This window comes from Drosophila willistoni, unplaced genomic scaffold, assembly GCF_018902025.1.
Source record: "Drosophila willistoni isolate 14030-0811.24 unplaced genomic scaffold, UCI_dwil_1.1 Seg691, whole genome shotgun sequence".
Classification (NCBI taxonomy): Eukaryota; Metazoa; Arthropoda; class Insecta; order Diptera; family Drosophilidae; genus Drosophila; species Drosophila willistoni.
In genome coordinates, this window is record NW_025814601.1 from 91,487 (window position 1) to 115,244 (window position 23,758).

Below are 23,758 nucleotides of genomic sequence, written 5' to 3' on the forward strand. Positions count from 1 at the left end.
TAGTCGTTGTTCTTCTAACTATGCTATGCATGAACCTTTTAGGGTCCTCTGCTCTGATTACAATCTTCTATCCCCTGTAATCGGCTCAGAGTTTTCTATTAATATGCTTAAAACATCTATCCTATCCCATTTAGTTAATAGATAGCTATAGTATTATGTGTTTGTCTGTCTTTTCTATTGTGTATTTTGTCCACGCGATTCGTGCCGTGCGTTATACGGCTGCACCCCTCGGTCGGTCGGGTGGGAGGTGGGCAGTTATCTGCTTGGGCTCGCGCGTAACAGGCTTTGTCCTGGTGTCGTAGGGGCCACTTGAACGTACTGCGCATAGTATCGTCAACGTCCGCTAAATAAAATTGTAAGCCGTTTTTTTGTAATTTAATAAGTCAATAAGGAATCAACCAATTACGCCCATTTTTTTTAAATATTCGTTATGGCAAAATGAAGCTTTGTTTTTCCAAAAAAAAGTTAATTTTGAATTTAACCAATTAACTTAAGGCGTTTCAAATGAATGAATAAAAAAAATTCATTTCAATACAATGTAAACCTCTAACGTATAGTGTTGTAAGTATAACATATAGCTTTAATATACCAGTGGTGCTGCCATACATTTAATGACTGATGTATTGTTTATATGGCATTCGTTGCCAGATCATTGCATTCGTGACTGTTATAAGTCTTTTTTTTGCGTTCGGAATCAAAATGCCACTTCCAAGACGTTCAAATACTGGTAGACGAACACGAAAAGCCACAGTTGTTAGAGAATTTAGCATATATTCCAATATTGGACAAATGAATGAAGAATGTGTGCATTGCAGAGCATTGAAATTTATGAACGAAACGCCTGCCATGTGCTGTGCTTCTGGAAAAGTTAAATTGCGTGGATTAGAACCTCCACCAGACCCTTTGCACTCATTAATTTATGGCAATGGACAAGCGTCAAAGGAGTTTTTGAAAAATATTCAAAAGTACAATTCGTGCTTTCAAATGACATCTTTTGGGGCTACAAATATTATAAGAGATCGATTTATGCCGACCTTTTAGGTAATTACTTCTTAGTACTTACTATGCCATTTGATTTATGAGAAAAATAATTCCAGATTCAAGGTCAGATATACCATAGGGCTGGGTCACTGTTGCCACTCCCAGATGCTGACCATCAGTTTTTACAAATATATTTCATTGGTGATGTTGATAGAGAATTGAACCAGCGCTGTGCAATCGCTACAAATGTTAGAAGTCGAACATTTAATGGATGAACTAAACATTTAATTCGCCAGCAAGTAAAAAAGGGGCAGAGCAACGCTTGTCGGGCCAGCTAGTTTAAAATATATTTGAGGTTTTTGTGGCATCTTTAAAAAAAATTACACACGCCTGGGCATTGTCATCTCTAGCACAGACTCCTTTGTTTATATGGCCATATATTGAATACTATATGGTATATCTATGTCCTATGGCAACATCCGTTGTACTATCCACATTCACATATTGCTGCTGCTGTTGTTCTTGTTCTTGTTGTTGTTACTGTTGTCCAGCTGCATTAGGCATAGAAACGGAAATGAGAACTCAACGCAGCGGAAATTTAATAACGACGAACAATTTAGCAACGAAGTGCTTATCCATAGAATCCCACAAAAAGGCGACATATTTATACGGCCATTTTGACAGACCACACCCACAAATACCACCATGATTCTCCGCACCGACTGCTGTCCCACCTACCCCACTAGCCCATCCCTTGCAATTGTTGTTTATTGACAAATGACCATTTCATATGTGAAATGGTAATTCAATTGATTTCTCTGTGCGGCAAAACAGTTTGCAATTGAAATGAAAATAATTCAAATATGTTTCGATCGCACTAATGAAAAGCATAGTCACAAAAAGACCTTTTGCCACCCCATCCAGATCATACAAAAAATACGAGCCACTTTCGCCCTGCTCACCCATTTGACCACCCACACGGGTGGCAACAAATTGTCAATAACAATGGCAGAATGTTGCAAAAGCCAACAGCAAGCAGCGACTTCTCGAATTTATTGAATATATTGGCTAGAACAGAGTTCAAGTATGTCAATGGGCATAATAATAAATTTTATAGTTTAATTTGACATGACACAATTGCTGAAGATGGATATGGGATAAACATAAATTTTGCCTTACTTTACTGTATATAATACACAAGTAGTACTTTGGCTGCGACAGTCAAAGAAATGTGAAAATGATGAGTCGCAATAAATGACAAAAAAGATAACTGAAACAAAAGAGCAGAACAACAGAGATAATGGATGAATATAATGAAGGGGCTTGAAGTGTTTAATACGAATTAGAATTCAACTAAATGTATAAGAAACACAATTCACGCCAGAATTGACCACTTGGAGAATATGGGAACACAAGCAGTCGAAGGCTTTCAAGTGGAATAGATTTAATCGTGTTAAGTGGCAAACATGTTTCGCCAATTCGGCCCAATAAAGTCTGTGCACAGTAAGTTAAATTTAAATGTTTAGTTCAAAGCTTTAAGTGTGGTTTGTAATTTAAATTGGTTCAAATATATTCAGAGATGATATCAAGAAATATTGTAAAACAAATCCCTTGGCCAGAAGAATTAAAAATTGCATCCTACACCGACTTTAACATATCGCCTACAGAAATTTTATATTTTGACGTTCTAAGAATAAATGATAATTTTTCTTATATTCTTTAACTTTTTTGCAGACTCAAATTTAGTATAAAGTAAAAAAGTTCTCGTTTTCGATTCGGAATGTTTTGGTCGGAATCGGATTTCAGACCTTTTCTCGAACTCGATTCCAAAAAAAAATTATTTGGTTGCAAATTGTTTGCCTTTAAGACAAATAAATTTAATGTAAAATATATCTTCAAAATTGTGTAAAAATTTAAATGTCACTCACTTGACTCTTTCATGAGCAGCTTTGTGATTTGACAAAATGGTACCCCAACCAGTTTCAGTGATGTCTCAGTGATATGTGTGACTCAAAAATGACTTTGCCAGCTGCTGTGCTTGTGGAGGAGATAATAAAAGCGCTTGTTAAGGACTACAAAATTTTCTTTTCTTCTTCATTTTTTTTTTTGTACTTTTGGCTAAGATTTTGCTATCAAGATTTCAAAGGAAGTTATGCAAATGAAAAACACAGAGAGCGCGTAAGAAACAAGGAATGACAAGTTTGTTGTCATAAGTTGTTAACAAAAAATTAAGTTAAAAAAACCAATACAGAGAAAGAGATGATTTCTTTTTGATTTAATTTGCTTCGAGTAATTAAAATTGACATGAACATAAAATTCCATTTGCCAAACGCAAAAGTAAATTTCCATTTATTTACTTTAATTTAAACGAACGAATAGCAGAGCAAAAATTGAGTCTCTGTATGTGTTTTGTCTATGCGAATGAGAGTGTGAGAATGGGTGGGTACGTGTCTGTGGGAATACGTTATTCACACTACCGGAGTAAAAGAAATTAGCATAACAAAAGGCATCATTTTCAGTTGCTGCACAATGCAAACATGGCTAAGTCGATTCTTATTTTTCAATTAAAATCCAATTTACAAATAGACGAAAACGACCAAACGAGAAATTCTCTTTTCTTTCTATTTCGTTTTTGTTCCCATTCACATGCTCATCTTATAAACGAATTAGAACTTTACCAAAGATTAGGATTTGAAGTGAAAAAGGAATTGATTTTTAATTTTAGTTTGTATTTAAAAATTACAGAAACCAAAGTCCGAAACACAGATACTGACGACAAATGAATAAGGACTAGAAAGAAGCTCCAATTGTTCTCAAAGAGTGTAAAAAGGATTAAAATAGCATAAAAAATAAATCCCATTTTCAATTAAAGATTCAATGGAATAATCGTAATGCTTTATAAATTGCAAGTTTAGAGTTAAGTTTTTGCAATATTTTCAAATAAAATTACAATTTTTAATTCTAGTTATATCAAAATATATCAACCAAATTTATTTACAATATAAAAACCCATGAGACAAATGGAAATAAAATATGGCATACATAGGTTTTTGGCAAATTCCTTTGACTAATTTAAACAATTATGCAGTGGCTTTTGAGCATTCCTATATAAGCCATTAGCATTCAGTTTTTTGGCCAACAACTTGAACTTTCTTTCACCTTTTCTATTCAGGTTTGCCCTAAGCTCCATCAAATTAATAGAAAATTTTCGTCCCAAGTCATTTAAAATATTCCATGTGCGCTTACAGACCAAATGCAATTCCAATTGGCATTTTAATAATCGTTCCTCGTCTGAAAAACTCCTTAAACAATCTATTAATTGTTGACATTGAGATAAAAATTTTTGCTGCTCAATGTCCAAATCGAATACGAAATGGTATATTTGATTGAAACAGATTTTACAATCTCTGCCATTTTTGGTCAAAAACAAATCCATTGCTATTGCATTTAGATACTGTTTATGAGCTTGAACAATATCATCCAAAGTCTTCGCTTCATTACATCTTAAATTTAATTGATTATAAGCTTCATCTAAAACCTGAATCAATAGGTAATGTCTTAGGCCTCTCATCACACTGATAAATAAATCGATTAAGGCTTGAAAACGTTGTTCTACCTGATTGACATCGGCAAGATACTCGAATTCAATACGCCGTCCAAAATAATATTTATGGCTTAGTATTCTTTCGAAAAGAATATAGTTGGCAGAATGGAATTTCCAAAGGTCTGTGAAAATATTTGAATACGTCTGAACACTTTGACCTATGAGAGCCTTCCAATTGTCAGCTAAATGCCAGCATAATTGAAACTTTGACCAACACAGACAACTCTCTGAGGGTATTTCCACCATATAAAGCTCAGAGTTATCCTTAGTTAATATTTGCTCTAATACAGAGGTAAACTGTTGCAAATCGAACAAATCGACCGATTGTTCAAGTAAAGGTTCAAGGTGATTTATCAAGTTAGTAACGAAATGCAGATCGCGAGGTAATATATATTTAAAAAGCCTATATAAGAGGTCAATGGCCGGGTCATGCTGACTAAATATATATGATGAAATGTCTTGGTTTACCCAAGCAACAAGATCATTTAAAGGTTCCATATCATGATTCAAGTAAGTCAGCTGAAAGGCCTTAGCAAGCTTCTGGTAGTTCAGTGGTACTTCAATATCAATTCCTAAAAATTCTTTGCTATATCGATGACATTTTCCAACATTTAAAATTAAATGGCAAAGTTCGTTACTCAAAAATAAGGGGACTATCTTGGTTAGTAGAGTGAAACGTCCCTGCCAGAAATTCTCCGTTGGTAATGTCAAATTTTCAATAAGAAAAAACTCTGTAGACTCCGATTCGAGTAGCTCACCATCGGCTTAAATGCTCTAACATGGTCTGGCTGACCAATAATAACCAGTTTTGCAATAAATTTTCATAATTTCCTTGATACAATTCCTTCGAAAGAGTGTTCAATAAACTTGCTTCCTCGAAAATAAGACAATTTAGATTTAAAATCCATTCAAATTTCGATGAAAAATTTCTACTCGATTTCCACAATTGAAAGAGAGTTGCAGGTTTTTCAAGGTTTTGATATTTTCGATGAAACTGTTTGTATAGCAAAAGTTCTTCACGCTGACGTTGAGCTAAGGCCAACCCACTACCTAAAGTTTGAAGTTGTTTCTGCTGATGTTGCAGCTCTCGATATAAACAACCCAAATGTCCCAAGGCCAATAACAAATACGATTCGCTTAGGTTACGCTGTTGTTCCGGTGAACGTAACAGAAGTTGCGATGTTCTGAACGAGTATCTTAATTGTCGGCATTCATAGCCCATCACGGCATTCAAGGCATCGCGTAGGCGTTCATCATCTGATAAATCCTGAACACTACGATCAGCCAGCCGCCAGCGCATTGCCTCATATGCACCTTTCTCCTTACTAGTAAGCAATTGTCTTAATTGAATTTTCCCTACTAAATGTAGCCAACTTTTGGGCCAGATTTTGCCTGCTTTACACGATCTAAGATCATTTTCAAACGCCTTTGAACAGCTGAGACATCTATGAGTTTTGTTAACGAACTATTTGGATGCGCCATCATTTCATAGAATTGTTCTAGTTCTTCGTATAAGTTCGGAGCACCAGCCTCGATAGGTGAACATTGATAAGCAGGATTGGACTTAAATAGATGTACAATAATGGCTCGTGCGGCTATAATGTAACGCTGATGTTGCCATTTGTTTGAAGAACCAAATTCATAATTATCCTCATCGTCATTGATGTGTTCAAATTTGTTCAATTCATTGCATGTTGGACTTGGACGATTGGTTTCAAAAATATCTTCAAATTCCATGTTTAATGGTTTGTTTTGTATGTCCATCGATTGAGTTATTGATTTCATTTTCGTCTCATCTTTTGCTAAGATTTGTTGTATGCTGTGATTTGAGCTCAAACGTACTTTTTCCAATTGATCCAATAAATGTTTATAGCTTTCCAATCCTTTATCTAGTTTTTTAGCAGATAAAGTCATAAAACTTTCTCCATCTGCTGTTCTAAGAGTTAAAAGGTCTTTGAATTCAATGTCAGCGGATTCTCGTGAGGAAATAGAATTATCTTGAATGTTCGAAATTTCGGAAAAGCACTATAATTTTTCCTCATATTGAGAATTATTTTTTTTTAATTTGGTTCAATGCGTAGTGTACATTAGCGAAAATATCATTCACATTCTTCAGCTGATTAATATTAATTTCATAATTTTTATCCTCCACTTCGACTGTTTCCAAGAAACCATAGTTCAATATCAAACCCTTTATTTGACAATGGGTGAATATCAAATGTTCTATAACGACAAAGCTCTTAAATTGCGTAGATTTTAAATCGCTAGTAATATGGACTTCGGAAAGATTATTCTTGTAAAAACTATCTTCAGAAGGTAGGCTAATTATATCTTGGCAATCATGCAACAATTCTTTGTCTTCCTTTTATACCATACACCCATAGGGTGAAATGGTATATTAAAGTCGCCAAAATGTATGTAACAGGCAGAAGGAAGCATCTCCGACCCCACAAAGTATATATATTCTTGATCAGGATCAAAAACTGAGTCGATCTAGCCAAATCGACTCAGAATTTTTCAAATTTCGTTTCAATCGTTTCAAATTTTTGCCATGCCCCCTTCCGCGCCCAGAATTTACATAAAACTGTTTTTCTTAAAAAGTATAGCAGATAGAAACATCAAATTTGGTTTATATACTCGATTAGTTAGCGCGCAGAAAATAGTTGTTCCAACTTTTTGCCACGCCCCCTTCCGCCCACGGAATTTACATAACTCTGATTTTCTTAAAAACTATGAAAGCTACCGACATTAAATTTGGTATGTAAGTTAGCTTAATAGACGCGCAGATATTGACTATTTAAAAATTATGCCACGCCCATTTCCGCCCCCGAAAATTAAACAAAACTGATTTTATCGAAAACTAACAAAGCTAAAGTCACCAAATTTAGTATGTATATTGGCTTAGTATGCACGCAGAATACATATATTTTAATATGTTGCCACGCCCACTTCCGCCTCCATAATTTAGATAAAACCGATTAGCTCTTGCAATTTTTTGACCATCGCGATCAAATTTGGCAGACTAATAAATCTTATCTATTTCTATCAAACTATCAAATTTGATTGAAATCGGACTAGAAACATACAAAATATACGTATGTATGAACGTATTTTGCTACGTTCATAAGGGCAGAATTGGCCGTTGGCTAGTGGCGGCGCTAGAGTGCTTGTGTGTTTGTAGAGTGAGCGAGATAGCAAATGGTATGAGCCATGTTAAAACAATTTAGTAGACATACATTTGGTTTTCGAAATTTTAAATATTTGTTTCACCTGGTGTATGGTATACCCAAGTCGGCGAGACGACTTACTTACTTCATTATACCCTTGCAAAAAGGGTATATTCATTTTGGTCAGAAGTGTGCAACGCATAGAAGGAAGCATTTCCGACCATATAAAGTATATATATTCTTGATCCATGATAGCCATGTCCGTCCGTCCGTCCGTCCGTCCGTCCGTCCGTCTGTCCGTCCGTCTGGATCAACGCAAACTCCTCCTAGACCGTAAGAGCTACAGAGCTGAAATTTTGCATGTAGGCTTGTATATACTGCAGGCGTTGTATATCTCGGATTCAGCCGGATCGGATCACTATATCATATAGCTCCCATACAAATGGCAAAGTCACGAACAGTGACTTTTCTTAATAACTTCGTTATTTTCTGAGGTATTGTCGTGAAATTAAATATTGGTGAGTTAATTACACATATAAACGACTATGCCAAATTTGATCAAGATCGGGTGACTATATCATATAGCTCCCATAGGAACGATCTTTCGAAAACAGTGACTTTGGTGAATAACTTCGTTACTTTTGACGCGATTGCTTTCAAATTAAACATTTGTTAGTTTAATATATCTGTTAATGAGTGTGCCAAATTTGATAAGGATCGGGTAACTATATCATATAGCTCCCATAGGAACGATCGGTGGAAAACAGTGACTTTGTCCAATAACTTCGTTATTTCCTATGCTACGATTGCTGGCCGTTCTGTCGCAAACATTAGCCTTTTTAGATAAAACGTTTTTCCACTTTGATGGCTATAGGTAAGGAAAGAGTTACCAAAAAAGTTGCAAGGGTATACAAACTTTGACGCGGTCGAAGTTAGCCCCGGCCCTCTGGTTTTTTAATAAAATCATTGTAAAGCGATGAGTCTGACGACTAAGCACTCAAATAGTTTCCTGTCCTTGGCACAACTTTGGAACTTTCTTCGGGCAAGGTGAATGACTCAACACTTTTGCAAATTTCTTCTAATATTTTATCTGCATCATAAACCGACTCACTCTCCAATTTTGATAATTTTGGTCGATCCTGTGAAACATCAGACATATAGTCAATCTGTCCACCATTGATAACAGTACTGGATAGAGAAGTTTGGATGCATTGCAGTTCATCTAATTGAATTTTATAGATTTCGAATTCCTTTTTGAAATCTGTTAAATTGGATATAGAAACTTTTTTACCTTCATATCCGTCACAATTTATGACGCAAGTTTTTATGCTGCCGCTTTCAGCCCTTTCACAAAAACTTCACCTGTTTCTTTTGTATTCCCCCGCACTTAGCCAATCCACACATTTCAATTAGTTTCAATTTGGTTGAAAGGCGAAAACAAATCGTAATAAAAATGCACAAACCTAGTGAATTCAAACAAAATGGCGAAATTCAATTGCAAAAGAGATTTGCGATTGCCAAATTGGTGGAGAAGTAATTGTTTAGAAGCTTTCAATAAAATAATACCAATAATAATAATAACCGAATATTACGCATACGCCACATGTGGCAGTAAAATAACAAAAGAAATGAAGTAAGTCAGTCGTCTCGCCGACTTAGGTATACCATACACCAGTAAAGCAAATATTTCAACTTTGTTAAACAAATGCATTTTCACATGCTTCTTACAAGCATATCTTAGTATCTCGCTCACTCAATCATACGAGCACCCTAGCGCCCCCGCCAGCCAACGGCCAACTCCGGCCTTATGGAAAACCGTTTATATGCATAACTCGACTGTTTTTTGTCCGATTTTGATCAAATTTGGTATTTTGCTAGATATTAAATTTAAGCGTGCCAAATTTGATTGCATAAGGTAAAAAATACGGGAGATAATCAAGTTTTTCAAATTACGGGGGCGGAAAAGGGCGTGGCAAAATTTTTATACATACAAAATGTGTGCATTTACTAAGCGAATATACATACCAAATATGGTGGCTCTAGCTGGAATAGTTTTTGAGATAAACGCTTTTATTAAATTGCGGGGGCGGAAAGGGGCGTGGCAAAAATTTGAAATAAACTTGATCACTCTACATACTACACGAGTCTACATAAAAAATTTGGTGGCTCTAGCTCTTATAGTCTCCGAGATCTAGGTGTTCATACGGACAGACGGACAGACGGACGGACGGACAGACGGACAGACGGACGGACAGATGGACATGGCTAGATCGACTCGGTTGTTGATCCTGATTAAGAATATATATACTTTGTGGGTCGGAGATGCTTCCTTCTGCCTGTTACATACATTTTGGCGACTTTAATATACCATTTCACCCTATGGGTGTATGGTATAAAAATTATAGTGATGGGCGAATCGCAGATAGAGATCAAATGAATGAATCAAATCATCGTAATATATATGAAAAATTTTTTTCGACTGTTTTCATCCAAGGTTATTAATAATTTAAAAAGCAAAACTTATCAAAAACATATACGTCCACGAACTTATAAGGTTTCTCTTTTGACTTTAGTTTTAATATTCTCGGCTCCTAAGTAACTCCTAAGTAAACGTAACCTAAACAGCGGCCCTTGGAATGTTCATACGCAAAGAAAGAGATGGATGGGCAGATTTGCATAAAATGTCCCTCATTGATAGACGATCAGAACTATCTTATTTTAATTCGATTTTTATGAAAATAATGTCATTTGAAGGAAATTTCAATTCACTTTCTTTCGTAGTTCAAAGAAAAAAGTACTTTAGTACAAACTAGTGTCGCAAAATGGCCTCGCCCAAAGGTCAACAAATTTTCATACAAAATTCAGATATTCAATTGGCTTCAACTCGAAAGGGGCTATAAATTTACATATGTCTATTTGGATACTATTTTTACTTAGACAAGGGTATACACATATGTATGCAAGTCAACACTAAACAATTTATGATTGTCTACATTGAATATAGCTTTTTAAAATTTGGGGCTAAGTTTGTACCTTTACAGGCCCTTAATTATGAAAAAGCAATTATGGTATAGAGAAACCTTCTATTTTGTTTGTATATTTTCAAAATACTAGCTAAACTGTAGAAAATGTTCAGGTTGTGACGTGGGACAGCTCCAAAAAAGTTCGCGAGTCGAACATATACCCCGAGCCCTCTAACCAAACAATTGAACGCCGGTTTTGTGTGTGGGCACATCGATCGGTTAGATCGGTTGGCTGAAATCTTTATTTCAATGTTAATTCAAATTTCTCACATGTTTTTATATTATCTTACATTTGTGTTTTTCTCTCCTTTTCACGTCTTTCCTGCTGGCCTAATTTTCTGTGACTAGCGCGCCGTCATAGCGGGCCGCCGCTCTGTCACCAGTGCAAGCAAAGACAAAGTAAATTCTAACTGTTCTTCTTCGAATAAGAGAGAACAAAAACCAGGGGCGGGTTGGGTAAGCCTTTCTACTGGCGCGGGGCGGCAATTAAGCCTGCACCGCAACATAAACAGTTTTTCATTTCTAAAGCATTCGAGATATAATCTATATATATAAAATTGTAAGCCGTTTTTTTGTAATTTAATAAGTCAATAAGGAATCAACCAATTACGCCCATTTTTTTTAAATATTCGTTATGGCAAAATGAAGCTTTGTTTTTCCAAAAGAAAGCTAATTTTGAATTTAACCAATTAACTTAAGGCGTTTTAAATGAAATGAAAAAAAAAATTCATTTCAATACAATGTAAACCTCTAACGTATAGTGTTGTATAACATATAGCTTTAATATACCAGTGGTGCTGCCATACATTTAATGACTGATGTATTGTTTATATGGCATTCGTTGCCAGATCATTGCATTCGTGACTGTTATAAGTCAATTTTTTGCGTTCGGAAAGAAAAGTGAGGTTAGAATTTAAAAAATTAAGTAAATTGTATATAAACCACAATCAAAATGCCACTTCCAAGACGTTCAAATACTGGTAGACGAACACGAAAAGCCACAGTTGTTAGAGAATTTCGTAGACGTAATGCGAACACGGTTAACAACAACATGGAATTGGCGGCTCATAATTATGATAGCACAATTGATTATAGCATATATTTCAATATTGGACAAATGAATGAAGAATGTGTGCATTGCAGAGCATTGAAATTTATGAACGAAACGCCTGCCATGTGCTGAGCTTCTGGAAATGTTAAATTGCGTGCATTAGAACATCCACCAGACCCTTTGCACTCATTAATTTATGGCAATTGACAAGCGTCAAAGGAGTTTTTGAAAAATATTCAAAAGTACAATTCGTGCTTTCAAATGACATCTTTTGGGGCTACAAATATTATAAGAGATCGATTTATGCCGACCTTTTAGGTAATTACTTCTTAGTACTTACTATGCCATTTGATTTATGACAAAAATAATTCCAGATTCAAGGTCAGATATACCATAGGGCTGGGTCACTGTTGCCACTCCCAGATGCTGACCATCAGTTTTTACAAATATATTTCATTGGTGATGTTGATAGAGAATTGAACCAGCGCTGTGCAATCGCTACTATTGTTAGAAGTCGAACATTTAATGGATGAACTAAACATTTAATTCGCCAGCAAGTAAAAAAGGGGCAGAGCAACGCTTGTCGGGCCAGCTAGTTTAAAATATATTTGAGGTTTTTGTGGCATCTTTAAAAAAAATTACACACGCCTGCGCATTGTCATCTCTAGCACAGACTCCTTTGTTTATATGGCCATATATTGAATACTATATGGTATATCTATGTCCTATGGCAACATCCGTTGTACTATCCACATTCACATATTGCTGCTGCTGTTGTTCTTGTTCTTGTTGTTGTTACTGTTGTCCAGCTGCATTAGGCATAGAAACGGAAATGAGAACTCAACGCAGCGGAAATTTAATGACGACGAACAATTTAGCAACGAAGTGCTTATCCATAGAATCCCACAAAAAGGCGACATATTTATACGGCCATTTTGACAGACCACACCCACAAATACCACCATGATTCTCCGCCCCGACAGCTGTCCTACCCCACTAGCCCATCCCTTGCAATTGTTGTTTATTGACAAATGACCATTTCATATGTGAAATGGTAATTCAATTGATTTCTGTGTGCGGCAAAACAGTTTGCAATTGAAATGAAAATAATTCAAATATGTTTCGATCGCACTAATGAAAAGCATAGTCACAAAAAGACCTTTTGCCACCCCATCCAGATCATACAAAAAATACGAGCCACTTTCGCCCTGCTCACCCATTTGACCACCCACACGGGTGGCAACAAATTGTCAATAACAATGGCAGAATGTTGCAAAAGCCAACAGCAAGCAGCGACTTCTCGAATTTATTGCCTAGAACAGAGTTCAAGTATGTCAATGGGCATAATAATAAATTTTATAGTTTAATTTGACATGACACAATTGCTGAAGATGGATATGGGATAAACATAAATTTTGCCTTACTTTACTGTATATAATACACAAGTAGTACTTTGGCTGCGACAGTCAAAGAAATGTGAAAATGATGAGTCGCAATAAATGACAAAAAAGATAACTGAAACAAAAGAGCAGAACAACAGAGATAATGGATGAATATAATGAAGGGGCTTGAAGTGTTTAATACGAATTAGAATTCAACTAAATGTATAAGAAACACAATTCACGCCAGAATTGACCACTTGGAGAATATGGGAACACAAGCAGTCGAAGGCTTTCAAGTGGAATAGATTTAATCGTGTTAAGTGGCAAACATGTTTCGCCAATTAGGCCCAATAAAGTCTGTGCACAGTAAGTTAAAGCTTTAAATGTTTAGTTCAAAGCTTTAAGTGTGGTTTGTAATTTAAATTGGTTCAAATATATTCAGAGATGATATCAAGAAATATTGTAAAACAAATCCCTTGGCCAGAAGAATTAAAAATTGCATCCTACCCCGACTTTAACATATCGCCTACAGAAATTTATATTTTGACGTTCTAAGAATAAATGATAATTTTTCTTACATTCTTTTACTTTTTTGCAGACTCAAATTTAGTAGAAAGTAAAAAAGTTCTCGTTTTCGATTCGGAATGTTTTGGTCGGAATCGGATTTCAGACCTTTTCTTGAATTCGATTTCAAAAAAAAATGAAATAAGTAAGTCGTCTCGACGACTTAGGTATACCATACACCAGTAAAGCAAATATTTCAACTTTATTAAACAAATCCATTTTCACATGCTTCTTACAAGCATATCTTAGTATCTCGCTCACTCAATCATACGAGCACCCTAGCGCCCCCACCAGCCAACGGCCAACTCCGGCCTTATGGAAAAACGTTTATATGCATAACTCGACTGTTTTATGTCCGATTTTGATCAAATTTGGTATTTTGCTAAATATTAGTATCAAATTTAAGTGTGCCAAATTGGATTGCATAAGGTAAAAAAATACGGGAGATAATCAAGTTTTTCAAATTAAGGGGGCGGAAAAGGGCGTGGCAAAATTTTTATACATACAAAATGTGTGCATTTACTAAGCGAATATACATACCAAATATGGTGTCTTTAGCTGGAATAGTTTTTGAGATAAACGCTTTTTTAAATTGCGGGGGCGGAAAGGGGCGTGGCAAAAATATTTGAAATAAACTTGATCACTCTACATACTACACGAGTCTACATACCAAATTTGGTGACTCTAGCTCTTACAGTCTCCGAGATCTAGGTGTTCATACGGACAGACGGACGGACGGACAGACGGACATGGCTAGATCGACTCGGTTGTTGATCCTGATCAAGAATATATATACTTTGTGGGGTCGGAGATGCTTCCTTCTGCCTGTTACATACATTTTAGCGACTTTAATATACCATTTCACCCTATGGGTGTATGGTATAATTATTTGGTTGCAAATTGTTTGCCTTTAAGACAAATAAATTTAATGTAAAATATATCTTCAAAATTGTGTAAAAATTTAAATGTTTGCCAGGAATAAAATTGAATTAGTTTAAAAACCTTTTACAAAAGAAACCTGAGTTATTTCGTCAGGACTTGCATTCAAAAACAAAATATATACCTAAATGATTGTAAAGCTCGGCAAATCTGTAAACCAATATAGTAGGCGAACAAACGTGTTTCAAAGTTAGTGCAAAAACGAAAATGATTGACGTTTTACTCGGAATTGAGAGCAAAAAGTTAAAAAACGGGCCGGAATCGCTCTTGATTAGCGTCTGAGAACCACTCGGAAGCAACAAAAGACTTCATAAAATCGATTTAACTTTTGTTACTTAATTCATTAATTTTTTCAAAGCTTATTAAAATTCAACGCTTCCCTAAAAACTTCATTGACATTTTCTTCCTGTAGTGTTTCGTGTATAGCTTAAATAACCGAGATAAATTAGCTAATACATAGTATATTTAACATTAAAATAACTTTGTAAATTAGTTTTTTTTTTTCATTAACTTTTGCTATCATAATATATTTTCTTGCCTACTTTTTGGGGTAAATGCCTCACGTAAATGATAAATTCAAAAAAGCCTTTTTTCCAGAGGAGGAGACAAAAAAAATAAAAAACGAAATATTTGAAAAAAATAAAAAAATTCTATAAAATTCATTTTCCTAATCAGCAACTGAGCAAGTCACTCACTTGACTTTTCATGAGCAGCTTGTGATTTGACAAAATGTTACCCCAACCAGTTTCAGTGATGTCTCAGTGATATGTGTGACTCAAAAATGACTTTGCCAGCTGCTGTGCTTGTGGAGGAGATAATAAAAGCGCTTGTTAAGGACTACAAAATTTTCTTTTCTTCTTCATTTTTTTTTTTTTTGTACTTTTGGCTAAGATTTTGCTATCAAGATTTCAAAGGAAGTTATGCAAATGAAAAACACAGAGAGCGCGTAAGAAACAAGGAATGACAACTTTGTTGTCATAAGTTGTTAACAAAAAATTAAGTTAAAAAAACCAATACAGAGAAAGAGATGATTTCTTTTTGATTTAATTTGCTTCGAGTAATTAAAATTGACATGAACATAAAATTCCATTTGCCAAACGCAAAAGTAAATTTCCATTATTTACTTTAATTTAAACGAACGAATAGCAGAGAAAAAATTGAGTCTCTGTATGTGTTTTGTCTATGCGAATGAGAGTGTGACAATGGGTGTGTACGTGTCTGTGGGAATACGTTATTCACACTACCGGAGTAAAAGAAATTAGCATAACAAAAGGCATCATTTTCAGTTGCTGCACAATGCAAACATGGCTAAGTCGATTCTTATTTTTCAATTAAAATCCAATTTACAAATAGACGAAAACGACCAAACGAGAAATTCTCTTTTCTTTCTATTTCGTTTTTTTCCCATTCACATGCTCATCTTATAAACGAATTAGAACTTTACCAAAGATTAGGATTTGAAGTGAAAAAGGAATTGATTTTTAATTTTAGTTTGTATTTAAAAATTACAGAAACCAAAGTCCGAAACACAGATACTGACGACAAATGAATAAGGACTAGAAAGAAGCTCCAATTGTTCTCAAAAGAGTGTAAAAAGGATTAAAATAGCATAAAAAATAAATCCCATTTTCAATTAAAGATTCAATGGAATATTCGTAATGCTTTATAAATTGCAAGTTTAGAGTTAAGTTTTTGCAATATTTTCAAATAAAATTACAATTTTTAATTTTAGTTATATCAAAATATATCAACCAAATTTATTTACAATATAAAAACCCATGAGACAAATAGAAATAAAATATGGCATACATAGGTTTTGGCAAATTCCTTTGACTAATTTAAACAATTATGCAGTGGCTTTTGAGCATTCCTATATAAGCCATTAGCATTCAGTTTTTTGGCCAACAACTTGAACTTTCTTTCACCTTTTCTATTCAGGTTTGCCCTAAGCTCCATCAAATTAATAGAAAATTTTCCTCCCAAGTCATTTAAAATATTCCATGTGCGCTTACAGACCAAATGCAATTCCGATTGGCATTTTAATAATCGTTCCTCGTCTGAAAAACTCCTTAAACAATCTATTAATTGTTGACATTGAGATAAAAATTTTTGCTGCTCAATGTCCAAATCGAATACGAAATGGTATATTTGATTGAAACAGATTTTACAATCTCTGCCATTTTTGGTCAAAAACAAATCCATTGCTATTGCATTTAGATACTGTTTATGAGCTTGAACAATATCATCCAAAGTCTTGGCTTCATTACATCTTAAATTTAATTGATTATAAGCTTCATCTAAAACCTGAATCAATAGGTAATGTCTTAGGCCTCTCATCACACTGATAAATAAATCGATTAAGGATTGAAAACGTTGTTCTACCTGATTGACATCGGCAAGATACTCGAATTCAATACGCCGTCCAAAATAATATTTATGGCTTAGTATTCTTTCGAAAAGAATATAGTTGGCAGAATGGAATTTCCAAAGGTCTGTGAAAATATTTGAATACGTCTGAACACTTTGACCTATGAGAGCCTTCCAATTGTCAGCTAAATGCCAGCATAATTGAAACTTTGACCAACACAGACAACTCTCTGAGGGTATTTCCACCATATAAAGCTCAGAGTTATCCTTAGTTAATATTTGCTCTAATACAGAGGTAAACTGTTGCAAATCGAACAAATCGACCGATTGTTCAAGTAAAGGTTCAAGGAGATTTATCAAGTTAGTAACGAAATGCAGATCGCGAGGTAATATATATTTGAAAAGCCTATATAAGAGGTCAATGGCCGGGTCATGCTGACTAAATATATATGATGAAATGTCTTGGTTTACCCAAGCAACAAGATCATTTAAAGGTTCCATATCATGATTCAAGTAAGTCAGCTGAAAGGCCTTAGCAAGCTTCTGGTAGTTCAGTGGTACTTCAATATCAATTCCTAAAAATTCTTTGCTATATCGATGACATTTTCCAACATTTAAAATTAAATGGCAAAGTTCGTTACTCAAAAATAAGGGGACTATCTTGGTTAGTAGAGTGAAACGTCCCTGCCAGAAATTCTCCGTTGGTAATGTCAAATTTTCAATAAGAAAAAACTCTGTAGACTCCGATTCGAGTAGCTCACCATCGGCTTAAATGCTCTAACATGGTCTGGCTGACCAATAATAACCAGTTTTGCAATAAATTTTCATAATTTCCTTGATACAATTCCTTCGAAAGAGTGTTCAATAAACTTGCTTCCTCGAAAATAAGACAATTTAGATTTAAAATCCATTCAAATTTCGATGAAAAATTTCTACTCGATTTCCACAATTGAAAGAGAGTTGCAGGTTTTCAAGGTTTTGATATTTCGATGAAACTGTTTGTATAGCAAAAGTTCTTCACGCTGACGTTGAGCTAAGGCCAACCCACTACCTAAAGTTTGAAGTTGTTTCTGCTGATGTTGCAGCTCTCGATATAAACAACCCAAATGTCCCAAGGCCAATAACAAATACGATTCGCTTAGGTTACGCTGTTGTTCCGGTGAACGTAACAGAAGTTGCGATGTTCTGAACGAGTATCTTAATTGTCGGCATTCATAGCCCATCACGGCATTCAAGGCATCGCGTAGGCGTTCATCATCTGATAAATCCTGAACACTACGATCAGCCAGCCGCCAGCGCATTGCCTCATATGCACCTTTCTCCTTACTAGTAAGCAATTGTCTTAATTGAATTTTCCCTACTAAATGTAGCCAACTTTTGGGCCAGATTTTGCCTGCTTTACACGATCTAAGATCATTTTCAAACGCCTTTGAACAGCTGAGACATCTATGAGTTTTGTTAACGAACTATTTGGATGCGCCATCATTTCATAGAATTGTTCTAGTTCTTCGTATAAGTTCGGAGCACCAGCCTCGATAGGTGAACATTGATAAGCAGGATTGGACTTAAATAGATGTACAATAATGGCTCGTGCGGCTATAATGTAACGCTGATGTTGCCATTTGTTTGAAGAACCAAATTCATAATTATCCTCATCGTCATTGATGTGTTCAAATTTGTTCAATTCATTGCATGTTGGACTTGGACGATTGGTTTCAAAAATATCTTCAAATTCCATGTTTAATGGTTTGTTTTGTATGTCCATCGATTGAGTTAATGATTTCATTTTCGTCTCATCTTTTGCTAAGATTTGTTGTATGCTGTGAATCCAATAAATGTTTATAGCTTTCCAATCCTTTATCTAGTTTTTTAGCAGATGAAGTCATAAAACTTTCTCCATCTGCTGTTCTAGGAATTAAAAGGTCTTTGAATTCAATGTCAGCGGATTCTCGTGAGGAAATAGAATAATCTTGAATGTTCGAAATTTCGGAAAAGCACTCTAATTTTTCCTCATATTGAGAATTATTTTTTTTAATTTGGTTCAATGCGTACTGTACATTAGCGAAAATATCATTCACATTCTTCAGCTGATTAATATTATTAATTTCATAATTTTTATCCTCCACTTCGACTGTTTCCAAGAAACCATAGTTCAATATCAAACCCTTTATTTGACAATGGGTGAATATCAAATGTTCTATAACGACAAAGCTCTTAAATTGCGTAGATTTTAAATCGCTAGTAATATAGACTTCGGAAAGATTATTCTTGTAAAAACTATCTTCAGAAGGTAGGCTAATTATATCTTGGCAATCATGCAACAATTCTTTGTCTTCTTTTTTTTTAATAAAATCATTATAAAGCGATGAGTCTGACGACCAAGCACTCAAATAGTTTCCTGTCCTTGGCACAACTTTGGAACTTTCTTCGGGCAAGGTGAATGACTCAACACTTTTGCAAATTTCTTCTAATATTTTATCTGCATCATAAACCGACTCACTCTCCAATTTTGATAATTTTGGTCGATCCTGTGAAACATCAGACATATAGTCAATCTGTCCGCCATTGATAACAGTACTGGATAGAGAAGTTTGGATGCATTGCAGTTCATCTAATTGAATTTTATAGATTTCGAATTCCTTTTTGAAATCTGTTAAATTGGATATAGAAACTTTTTTACCTTCATATCCGTCACAATTTATGACGCAAGTTTTTATGCTGCCGCTTCCAGCCCTTTCACAAAAACTTCACCTGTTTCTTTTGTATTCCCCCGCAGTTAGCCAATCCACACATTTCAATTAGTTTCAATTTGGTTGAAAGGCAAAAACAAATCGTAATAAAAATGCCCAAACCTAGTGAATTCAAACAAAATGGCGAATTCAATTGCAAAAGAGATTTGCGATTGCCAAATTGGTGGAGAAGTAATTGTTTAGAAGCTTTAAATAAAATAATACAATAATAATAATAACCGAATATTACGCATACGCCACATGTGGCAGTAAAAAACCAAAAGAAAAAATTATAGTGATGGGCGAATCGCAGATAGAGATCAAATGAATGAATCAAATCATCGTAATATATATGAAAAATTTTTTTCGACTGTTTTCATTTACGGTTATTAATAATTTAAAAAGCAAAACTTATCAAAAACATATACGTCCACGAACTTATAAGTTTTCTCTTTTGACTTTAGTTTTGATATTCTCGGCTCCTAAGTAACTCCTAAGTAAACGTAACCTAAACAGCGGCCCTTGGAATGTTCATACGCAAAGAAAGAGATGGATGGGCAGATTTGCATAAAATGTCCCTTATTGATAGACGATCAGAACTATCTTATTTTAATTAGATTTTTATGAAAATAATGTCATTCGAAGGAAATTTCAATTCACTTTCTTTCGTAGTTCAAAGAAAAAAGTACTTTAGTACAAACTAGTGTCGCAAAATGGCCTCGCCCAAAGGTCAACAAATTTTCATACAAAATTCAGATATTCAATTGGCTCCAAATCGAAAGGGGCTATAAATTTACATATGTCTATTTGGATACTATTTTTACTTAGACAAGGGTATACACATATGTATGCAAGTCAACACTAAACAATTTTTGATTGTCTACATTGAATAAAGCTTTTAAAATTTGGGGCTAAGTTTGTACCTTTACAGGCCCTTAATTATGAAAAAGCAATTATGGTATAGAGAATTTTGTTTGTATATTTTAAAAATACTAGCTAAGCTGTAGAAAATGTTCAGGTTGTGACGTGGGACAGCTCCAAAAAAGTTCGCGAGTCGAACATATACCCCGAGCCCTCTAACCAAACAATTGAACGCCGGTTTTGTGTTGTATTGCGCTATATTCAGTTGCACAATTTGTGGCACATCGATCGGTTAGATCGGTTGGCTGAAATCTTTATTTCAATGTTAATTCAAATTTCTCACATGTTTTTATATTATCTTACATTTGTGTTTTTCTCTCCTTTTCACGTCTTTCCTACTGGCCTAATTTTCTGTGACTAGCGCGCCGTCATAGCGGGCCGCCGCTCTGTCACCAGTGCAAGCAAAGACAAAGTAAATTCTAACTGTTCTTCTTCGAATAAGAGAGAACAAAAACCAGGGGCGCGTTGGGTAAGCCTTTCTACTGGCGCGGGGCGGCAATTAAGCCTGCACCGCAACATAAACAGTTTTTCATTTCTAAAGCATTCGAGATATAATCTATATATATAAAATTGTAAGCCGTTTTTTTGTAATTTCATAAGTCAATAAGGAATCAACCAATTACGCCCATTTTTTTATACCCTTGCAAAAAGGGTATATTAATTTTGGTCAGAAGTGTGCAACGCATAGAAGGAAGCATCTCCGACCATATAAGGTATATATATTCTTGATCAAGATCGGGTGACTATATCATATAGCTCCCATAGGAACGATCTTTCGAAAACAGTGACTTTCTCAATAACTTCGTTACTTTTGACGCGATTGCTTTCAAATTAAATATTTGTTAGTTTAGTATATCTGTTAATGACTGTGCCTAATTTGATAAATATCGGGTTACTATATCACATAGCTCCCATAGGAACGATCGGTGGAAAACAGTGACTTTGATCAATATCTTCGTTATTTCCTATGCTAAGATTGTTGGCCATTCTTTCGCAAACATTAGCCTTTTTAGATAAAACGTTTTTTTTACTCTGAAAAGGAAAGAGTTACCAAAAAACTTGCAAGGGTATACAAACTTTGACGCGGTCAAAGTTAGCCCCCGTACCTATGGTTTAAATATTCGTTATGGCAAAATGAAGCTTTGTTTTTCCAAAAGAAAGCTAATTTTGAATTTAACCAATTAAATTAAGGCGTTTTAAATGAAATGAAAAAAAAAAATTCATTTCAATACAATGTAAACCTCTAACGTATAGTGTTATATAACATATAGCTTTAATATACCAGTGGTGCTGCCATACATTTAATGACTGATGTATTGTTTATATGGCATTCGTTGCCAGATCATTGCATTCGTGACTGTTATAAGTCAATTTTTTGCGTTCGGAAAGAAAAGTGAGGTTAGAATTTAAAAAATTAAGTAAATTGTATATAAACCACAATCAAAATGCTACTTCCAAGACGTTCAAATACTGGTAGACGAACACGAAAATCCACAGTTGTTAGAGAATTTCGTAGACGTAATGCGAACACGGTTAACAACAACATGGAATTGGCGGCTCATAATTATGATAGCACAATTGATTATAGCATATATTCCAATATTGGACAAATGAATGAAGAATGTGTGCATTGCAGAGCATTGAAATTTATGAACGAAACGCCTGCCATGTGCTGTGCTTCTGGAAAAGTTAAATTGCGTGCATTAGAACCTCCACCAGACCCTTTGCACTCATTAATTTATGGCAATTGACAAGCGTCAAAGGAGTTTTTGAAAATATTCAAAAGTACAATTCGTGCTTTCAAATGACATCTTTTGGGGCTACAAATATTATAAGAGATCGATTTATGCCGACCTTTTAGGTAATTACTTCTTAGTACTTACTATGCATTTGATTTATGAGAAAAATAATTCCAGATTCAAGGTCAGATATACCATAGGGCTGGGTCACTGTTGCCGCTCCCAGATGCTGACCATCAGTTTTACAAATATATTTCATTGGTGAGTTGATAGAGAATTGAACCAGCGCTGTGCAATCGCTACAAATGTTAGAAGTCAAACATTTAATGGATGAACTAAACATTTAATTCGCCAGCAAGTAAAAAAGGGGCAGAGCAACGCTTGTCGGGCCAGCTAGTTTAAAATATATTTGAGGTTTTTGTGGCATCTTTAAAAAAAATTACACACGCCTGGGCATTGTCATCTCTAGCAAAGACTCGTTTGCTTATATGGCCATATATTGAATACTATATGGTATATCTATGTCCTATGGCAACATCCGTTGTACTATCCCACATTCACATATTGCTGCTGCTGTTGTTCTGTTCTTGTTGTTGTTACTGTTGTCCAGCTGCATTAGGCATAAAACGGAAATGAGAACTCAACGCAGCGAAAATTTAATAACGACGAACAATTTAGCAACGAAGTGCTTATCCATAGAATCCCACAAAAAGGCGACATATTTATACGGCCATTTTGACAGACCACACCCACAAATACCACCATGATTCTCCGCCCCGACTGCTGTCCTACCCCACTAGCCCATCCCTTGCAATTGTTGTTTACTGACAAATGACCATTTCATATGTGAAATGGTAATTCAATTGATTTCTCTGTGCGGCAAAACAGTTTGCAATTGAAATGAAAATAATTCAAATATGTTTCGATCGCACTAATGAAAAGCATAGTCACAAAAAGACCTTTAGCCACCCCATCCAGATCATACAAAAAATACGAGCCACTTTCGCCCTGCTCACCCATTTGACCACCCACACGGATGGCAACAAATTGTCAATAACAATGGCAGAATGTTGCAAAAGCCCACAACAAGCAGCGACTTCTCGAATTTATTGAATATATTGCCTAGAACAGAGTTCAAGTATGTCAATGGGCAATATAATAAATTTTGTAGCTTAATTTGACATGACACAATTGCTGAAGATGGATATGGGATAAACATAAATTTTGCCTTACTTTACTGTATATAATACACAAGTAGTACTTTGGCTGCAATAAATGACAAAAAAGATAA

The 23,758-nt window shown here is 35.0% G+C and overlaps 1 long non-coding RNA gene and 1 pseudogene across 1 annotated transcript; both read right to left on the reverse strand.

The window, feature by feature from the left end:
- Positions 1 to 554: 554 nt before the first annotated feature.
- LOC124461846 lies at positions 555 to 1,392 on the reverse strand. Its single transcript, XR_006955260.1, has 2 exons — positions 1,064 to 1,392; positions 555 to 1,000 (listed from the first exon to the last, which is right to left on the reverse strand). It is a non-coding gene; the product is annotated as an uncharacterized LOC124461846 (long non-coding RNA).
- Positions 1,393 to 16,544: 15,152 nt separating this feature from the next.
- LOC124461844 lies at positions 16,545 to 18,816 on the reverse strand (annotated as a pseudogene).
- Between the last annotated feature and the right edge of the window lie 4,942 nt (positions 18,817 to 23,758).